Raw genomic sequence first — 8,471 nt, 5'->3', positions numbered from 1 at the left:
AGGAAGGCAGAGAATGAGTCAGAGAGATGTGACTATGGAAGAAGAGGCAGGAGAGAGTCAAATCATGGAGGGATTCAAAACCTGCCATTACTGGCTTTGAAGATAGAGGAAGGGGATGAGTTCAGAATATGCTCCCCCAAATATATGCCTCTCTGGCATATTGACTCTTTTGAGTTAAAGCCATGTGAAAATCTGCAGATAGAAGAAAACCACTCTGACTTTACTTTTTTTTCCCTAAAAGCAGGAAGTGAAATTCCTATGTGAAAGATATCCTCCCTATACCAGAAGGAAGGTACATTCTAATCATCAAGGACAGGAAGTTAAGATCAAGAGAATGCTATCCAAACAGACTTTGTTAAAATAATTCTTATCTTCCTTTAGCTTGCCCACATAGTTGAGTCACTTTTCCACGACTGCCTCTTTGTTCAACCTAATATAAAAACAAGTTGGTGTCATATCTTTGGATCTTATTCCTTATGAAGGGTCTCGTGTGACAAAAAGCTTGTATTAAAAAAATTTGTGGGGCTTCCCTGGTGGCGCAGTGGTTGAGAATCTGCTTGCCAATGCAGGGGACACGGGTTCGAGCCCTGGTCTGGGAAGATCCCACATGCCGCGGAACAACTAGGCCCGTGAGCCACAGCTACTGAGCCTGTGCGTCTGGAACCTGTGCTCCGCAGCAAGAGAGGCCGCGATAGTGAGAGGCCCGCGCACCGCAATGAAGAGTGGCCCCCGCTTGCCACAACTAGAGAAAGCCCTCGCACAGAAACGAAGACCCAACACAGCCAAAAATAAATTAAATAAATAAATTATTTTAAAAAAAGAAAAAAAAAGTATGCCTTTAAAAAAAAAAATTGTATTCTTTTCTCCTTTTGATCTGTCTTATGTCGATTTAATTCTCAGGCCCAGCCAAAAAGAACTAGTTGGGGAGCGGGATATTTCCCCCTCTACCCCTCTTGAATTTTTGTGGCTTGACTAATAGTAAAATTGACACAGACAGATTAACAGAGAAAAAGAAACAATTTTAATTCACGTGCATGGAGGTCCCATAGAAATGAGACATGGGAAGTGGCCAAAGCAGGCACTTTTTATACTTGTTAGGTGACTTTGTGAGAAATTGGCAGGACAGTGAAATGTAGGTTTTGAGTGCCCAATTAGTGAAGAATTTAAACAGAGTTTGGGCTTGACTAGTAAATTAAAGAAGTAACAATGTTTGTTTACACAGGCTTCTAGGCTGGAATTCCTTATCTTTGGCGACAAGGGCGGCCTTCTACCTCCAGATGCAGGGGTGCACCTTTCACATGAAACACTTATTTCCTGCTTTCAGCGAGACAGAAAGGAAGGTCGGAGTGTCCCTGTTGTGTTGGCTGTTTCTTAAGTAACTTTAATTCAAAATAATCAATATGCCCTTGAGGCACACTTTGCACAACCTACTCTGGGCCCCAACAGTTCCCTCCTCTGAAACTTCCCTGGAAGTTTCACAGAGTCAGAGCTGAGCTGGTGACGGTGGAGAGAGAGAACAGGTTAGCAGAGTCCTCCATTCCATTGAACCAGTTTCTTAGTTCTGAGAACAGGTCATTTAAACAGTTGTATCTCATTTCAGTGATGCAGCTGGGCTCCCAAAGCTAGGTCTATGGTGCAAGGAGTCGGGTATTTAATAAGAGGCACTTCTATGGCAACAAAAGAAAAACAAAGGTTAAGAATTGGAGCAGATTATAAACCAGTTTTTTAGCCCAGGGGGCAGTCAGTCAAGAGGATTTCTAGATATCAGTGTCCAAGCATATTTGCAGTTTGAAATGTCTCTGATGATGTCATTGGGTGTTCAGGTAAACTTTCTGCGTGACTCATACAGTAACAGGCACAAGGATTAATTAAATATAAGCTGTTGTGGCAATTTCTCTGAAGTTTATATCAAGTCGTTTAGCTTCAGTTTGAAGGGCTTCAGGAAAAGTTTTAGGTCTCCGTGATTCCAAGTCAAAAGGATGGGAAGAAATTGGAAAAGTTAGTTTAGAGAGTTGTAGCCAGATATTGGAGAAAACTCAAAAAATTCAGTCTAGTTTTTAGGTAAATTACAAAACCTCAAGGAAAGTTAATAGCAAAAAAATCTAATATCTACAAGTATGTATTATAATTTAATTGAAACGTAACTATTCTCTCTAAAATCTCACCCTAATTTCTAACAAAGATAGCCGAATTAACACTAATTTGTTTGCAAAGTAAGTCTAGATTTAATAAACTTGACCTGATTATTTGTATAAGTCTAGCAAGAGTAGTGACTAACCATATAGGATCCTTTAAATCTGTATTGCTTGAACTTTTATAAGGAATCTCTGGATTGAATTTTTAAATGCCTTTTGAGGCCAGGAATCCATACCAAAGACTTGCTTATCAGACTTGCCTGTAATACCTATAGATTTGGGTGAATTCCTCCCTTCCTGAGGTCCCCCCAATATCCTGAGTTTCCTGCACCTGCCAGGATGCAACCTTCCTTACTCACCTGGTAAGGCTGCTGGGACCCCTGTAAGCAGGGGATTAGGCTGTTTTTACAAGGGGCTTTATTGGTTCCATAAAGTCAACCTTAGTTCCTTTAAGCTGTCTGGTCATATCTGAATCTACATGTGTCTCTCTCAAATATGACCATTCTTGGGAATTCCCTGGTGGTCCAGGGGTTAGGACTCTGTGCTCGCACTGCGCGGGCCCCAGGTTTGATCCCTGGTGGGGGAACTAAGATCCCGCAAGCCGCAAGGTGTGGCCAAAAAAAAAAGACCATTCTAGTCAAAGCCTTGGTAATATAATCAGTGCTTCCAATTGTGTTCTGTTATAAGGAGAAAAGATTCTTCTTGAACTTATGCAAATAACTATATTGCCAAAAAATAAGGATACTCACTGAGAGTTTCTGAATTCTGATCAGGTAGAGAGGAAAAAGATGTTTCATTTCTGCTTACAAAGGTATAATTTACCAAACTGCTATAAACCTTTAAAAAAATAATTCCTTGTATCTGGAAAACAAAAGATTTAAAAATCAGTAATATTTTAGACAAAAAGTCATAAAAATTGTAACCGTATTCATTAGTTCATTCAATCCCATGTAATTAATTCTTGCTCTTCGAGTCCAGTTTTTCCATTAGTTCTGTTGTCCTTGCCTGATAATTGAGAGTGACAGGGGCAGTGATAATTCCAAGAAGTTTGCAAGGCTTTTGTTAAGGCTGGTATGATTTACCCAGTGAAGTGGGTACGTTGATCACTGGAGATTACAGAAAACCTCAACTGGAAAACATGTTTTTTTTTAACTGTCTCTTTGCCAGTGTGAGGGCATCAGCCTTGCAGCGAGGGAAGGCTTCAAGCTATTGGGAAAACATACATATAGTAACAAGAACATTTTGATAACCCATACTAAGTGGCAGTCGAATGAAGTCCAGCTGTAGGTGTTCAAAGTTACCAGAGAAAGGAGGTCTGAGGTCTCTGGGGACAAAAATAGTTTTTCCCAGGATTATGGACCTGACCTGTCAGACATTGCTGATAGGCTGTTTTTGCAATTTTATTTTTATTTTTTAAAAATTATTTTTGCAAGTTATCACACACTAGGTGTAAACCTTTTTTACTTATATTATCATTCTTTTTTTTTTCTTGTTTTTGGCCCCCGCCATGCCACATGCAGGACCTTAGCTCCCCGGCAAGGGATTGAACATGCGCCCCCTGCAGTGGAAGCGCAGAATCTTAACCACTGGACAGCCAGGGAAGTCCCTGTTTTTGCAATTTTATAGAAATCTTCTTACCAATGTCTGTTTACAATTCGAGTCATTTTAAGTGAACTGTGGTGAGGGAGGAATCCAAGAAAAAAAAAATGAGGTTTGCCACGGGGCTGGGAAAAATCAAGTGGCTGTCTTGGGTTTCCCATAACCCAACTCTTTGTTTAATTTATAGCTATTGTTTACCCATCTTAATTTCTCTGATTCAGGAGCAGACTGTTGCTATGGTACGAGGATATCAACATGGCAAAAGTTTGGCAATAAGCAGTCAATTTTTTTTTTTTTTTTTTTTCAGAAGCAGAATGGACTTCATTCACACGTGTCACCATCCTCACAGATTCTGGTGTTGCTGCCTTTGAGTGAAAGTCAGTTAGGGCATTTCCCTGATACCTGGGTTCAGTCCCTTTAGTGTGAGTCTCAATTTTGATGACAGACAACATTTTATGCCAAGACATATACAACTTCCAGGAATTTCACATTATTTTTGGAACACTTATAATTCATATCTATACAGACACAACATAAAGAAGGCTTAATGTTACTTTTTATTTGATGACTCTTCCTATGTAATTTAACCTATCAAATACACCTAATTAGTTTAATCTTTGTCTTTTTATAAGGAGAGAGAACAAATTTTTGAGATATTTCAGGGGCCCTATGAAATATTTCATATTCCAAAGTTAGTTCTAAGTCAAAAAGACTTCATTTAGAATTTGATTTTTGGGAAGTTTGTCAAAAATATCAAAAATGTTTTAAAATGCTTAGTTAAATAGGTCTCTGTGAAACAATGCTTAGTTATTCATTTAACCAAAATAAGAATTAAAGATTTCATAGGCAAATTTAGAAGGTTATATAGTTCTGAGCAGAACTTAGCTCTTTTAAAATTGAGAGGATTTGGTTTACTTAAGTAATCAAAGACCTGACAAAGACACCACAGAACATAAGTGATTATTTTGACAAGACATAAGATCTATTTTATTCCTAGGCAGATTACTTAAACGTAATGAAAAACCTTTCCTAATCTCTTATTAATATCAAGAGAAGACCAATGGGGGGAAAAAAACTTTGTCTTTTTAACAGAGAGAAAACCAAATTCCAATTTTGCACCAGTTTACTTTTGATATTAAAACTCATTTACTTAATTAAATTCATTCCAGTCTTATCCAGTCCTAGACACATATAAAATTCCTTCCCAAAGACTCCTTTATTTACAAACCTTTTATAATTTTCTATGTCCATGTTAGTTAGTCTCTTGTTTTCTTTCCCACTTAGAAGAAATCGCACTTGGACAAAATCACTTTCTTTTTCCTTAACAAAAACATCGCCATACCTTATACCTCTTCTTACTCCCAAACACATCCTATTTCTATTATTATATCCACATATATTTAACCACAGCTTTAACCACATATATTAATTAAAATTATTAATCCTTTGAAATCTTAATTTTTAAAAAAAATTTATTTATTGTTTATTTATTTTTGGATGCATTGGGTCTTCATTACTGCACGCGGGCTTTCTCTAGTTGCGGTGAGCGGGGGCTACTCTTCGTTACGGTGTGCGGGCTTCTCATCATGGTGGCTTCTCTTGTTGCGGAGCACGGGCTGTAGGCGTGTGGGCTTCAGTAGTTGTGTCACGTGGGCTCAGTAGTTGTGACTTGCAGACTCTAGAGCGCAGGCTCAGTAGTTGTGGCTGGCGGGCTTAGTTGCTCCATGGCATGTGGGATCTTCCCGGACCAGGGCTCGAACCCATGTCCCCTGCATTGGCAGGCGGATTCTTAACAACTGCACCACCAGGGAAGCCCTGAAATCTTAATTTTTTAAGTGAAAATAAAGAAGTAAACACGTGTGAACTGAATACATTTTGTGGCTTGGCAAACTTACAAATACGTTTTAATTTTTAGAAACATATGCTACTTCATAGTACAATCTTTCCATAAAGCACAAGATATATTTACTAACAGAGCCAAGCATACTTAGTCTTGAAACTGAGTCCCCCTAAAACGAATTTCCTTTGCCGAGTTTATGTTTAATCTCTCGATCCAAAATGTCATTCCCTGTCTTGTCCAACACCTGTTCCCCTCAAGATTGAGCAGTATCAAAGAAAGAGGGGACACGGAAAGACTTTTGTACCCGGGAGGGCCCCAGAGTGTCCTGCTTGTTTCAATTCCCCCTTTTCTCCTAGTAGTTTTGGGGTATATTTGTCTATTATCATAAGTCTTAGGGTAATTATTATTAAAATTTTTTTCTTAAGTACAGGACAATTTTGCTCCAATATTCTGATCTTTTATAATGCCTATAAGCTTTTTGAGAGGAATAGGTAAGGTCTTGAGAAGAGTAAAGATAGGTGGGCCCTGACATGCTTCTAGAGTTGTACTTCTGGTTTTGTAGACATTTACGAGACACAGACAGTTGTTTCTATTAGCCCTTGAATATTGGCCTCCAGCTGATTTATTTCCTGATTGTTTGTAGGAGGGTCTGGAGAATTGCGTTGGAGATGGGGCAGTTTTTAAGAAGGGAAATTTATGTTGGATTTTTGTTTCAAGTCTAATTTCTGTTCTTTCAGCTTAATAAGGGCTTCTTTAAGGCTAGTTGTTATACCTTTTCTCTCCTTTTGATTCTCCCATGAGTACCAATATGACAGCTGTTTATGATGAGAGCTCTCAAAATATATTTTCTTTTTAAATACAGCCAATTTAAAGGATCCATCATCTGGCCATTGATGAGTAGAATCTTGTATTAATTTCAAATAGTGACTCAAACCAATAAGCATTTTATTATGGCTTAACTAAAGATTCAAGAGGTGTCTCACAAGAGAGTGTATATAACCCTAACAAGATCCAGAAAGTTCACTCCTTGTGAACTGCTTGTGACTTCATGTCTCAGAACACCAGTCTTTTTGACTGGCCACCAGGTACACCCTGGTAAGTGCACCTTTAAGATGGCGGAGACCAGAAAGAATATTCTCACTAGAGACAAAGCCAGGATTTCAGGACATAGAACAAGATGGAAAGAAAAAGGTCATCCAGTTTTTCATGGAGGACTGACAACAAAGTTTGTCTCAATAGATACCGACCTGGTAAGAGCTGTTAGTTAACTCATTGCCTGTGAGACTGGCTCTAACAGCAGGCTTATGAGGCTTATGCCTGTGTTCTGCCCTGTGCTTCTTCCTCCTTATGACCAACAACACAATAGACAGGGACAAAGAAAAACGGTGACCATCTCTGGGAGGAAAAGAATCCTCTTGAGTTGCTAATCCAAGGAAATAGCTCCACAAATATTTTCTCTTGCGTATCTAAATTGAAAGAGAGAGAGAGAGAGAGAAGAGGGACCCTCACCACTTTCCCTTCTAACAGACTTTGCAGGCAGAGATCCTGGAGGCTGATGTGATCAGAAATCTTACCTTCCACAGGCCTTTGTCATATGTGGCATGATATCTTGGCTGTAGCAGCCTCAGGACAGAAAGCAAGGTCCAACCAGCTTCCTGGTTGGCTCACCAACTTTCGGGGGGGGGCGGGGCAGGAAATTTCCTCCTCTACCCCTCCTGAGTTCTTGTGGCTGGGCTAATAATGAAATTGACACAAGACCGATTAACAGGAGAAAAAGGAACAAATTTTAATTCATGTGCATGGAGGTCCCACAGAAATGGACCTAAGAAGTGGCCAAAGCAGGCGGCTTATATATTTTTTAGACAAAGAAACAATAAATTCTCGAGGAATTGACAGGACAAAGAAACAGATTTTAGGTGCCCAATTAGTAAAGAATCTAAATAGAGTCTGGGCTTGGGGTGTTACATTAAAGAAGTAACAAGGTTTGTTTATATAGACGTCTAGACCTGAATTCCCAATCTTTGGTGAGAAGTATGTCCTTTTACCTTCATATGCAGTGAGTGCACCTTTCAAATGAGAGATACGTATTCTTTCAGGGAGACAGAAGGGAGGGTCAGAGTGTCCCTCTTGCGTTGGTCATTTCTTAAGTAACTTTAAGTCAAAATAATCAATATGCCATTGAGGCACATTTCGGGGTGGCCTGCTGTGGGCCCCAACAAACTTTAAGAAGTTTAGTAAATATAACAATTTGCCTCCTCCATAAGTCAAAGAACATGTGTGACCTTTAGGAGCTGGGAACAGCCCTCAGCTGATAGCCAGCAAGAAAATGCTAACCACTAAGAACTGAATTCTGCCAACAACCTGAAGGATAAGCAAGGAAATGGATTCTGCCTTAGAGCCTCCAAAGGAATGCAGCCTGCCACCGCCTAGATTTCACCTCTATGAGATCTTGTTAGATTTCTGACATACAGAACTATAAGATACTAAATATATATTATTTTAAGCCACTAAATTGGTGGTAATTTGTTACAGCAGCAATAGAAAAGTAATACAGCAAGGAATGTTTTGTCTTTACTTCATTTAAATCAAAGTTTATCCAATACTGAATCCTTATTCTGTTGGGCTGGCAGGGTATTCAATCCGAGACGTTACTGAGGCCCTTTCCCGTACCGGTGACACACAAGGTTCCAAGGATCTTACCATGAGCCAAAATATCAGGGAGGCTCCCTTGGACCTTCTGTTATCACCGTTATCATCTGCTACCAATGAGATGCCATAGTCCCTGCTTTCTTGGTCCCATGTAGTCTGGTGGCAGCAGCAGGATCTTCACAAGGGGGGGAAACCTGGGATCTAGGGTTCATCTCCTTTAGGCATACAGGAAGTCATCCCCTCATTCC

The sequence above is a fragment of the Balaenoptera ricei genome, chromosome 3 (assembly GCF_028023285.1).
Source record: "Balaenoptera ricei isolate mBalRic1 chromosome 3, mBalRic1.hap2, whole genome shotgun sequence".
Classification (NCBI taxonomy): domain Eukaryota; kingdom Metazoa; phylum Chordata; class Mammalia; order Artiodactyla; family Balaenopteridae; genus Balaenoptera; species Balaenoptera ricei.
The sequence above is the reverse complement of the archived record's forward strand: the minus strand, read 5'-3'. Positions refer to the sequence as shown.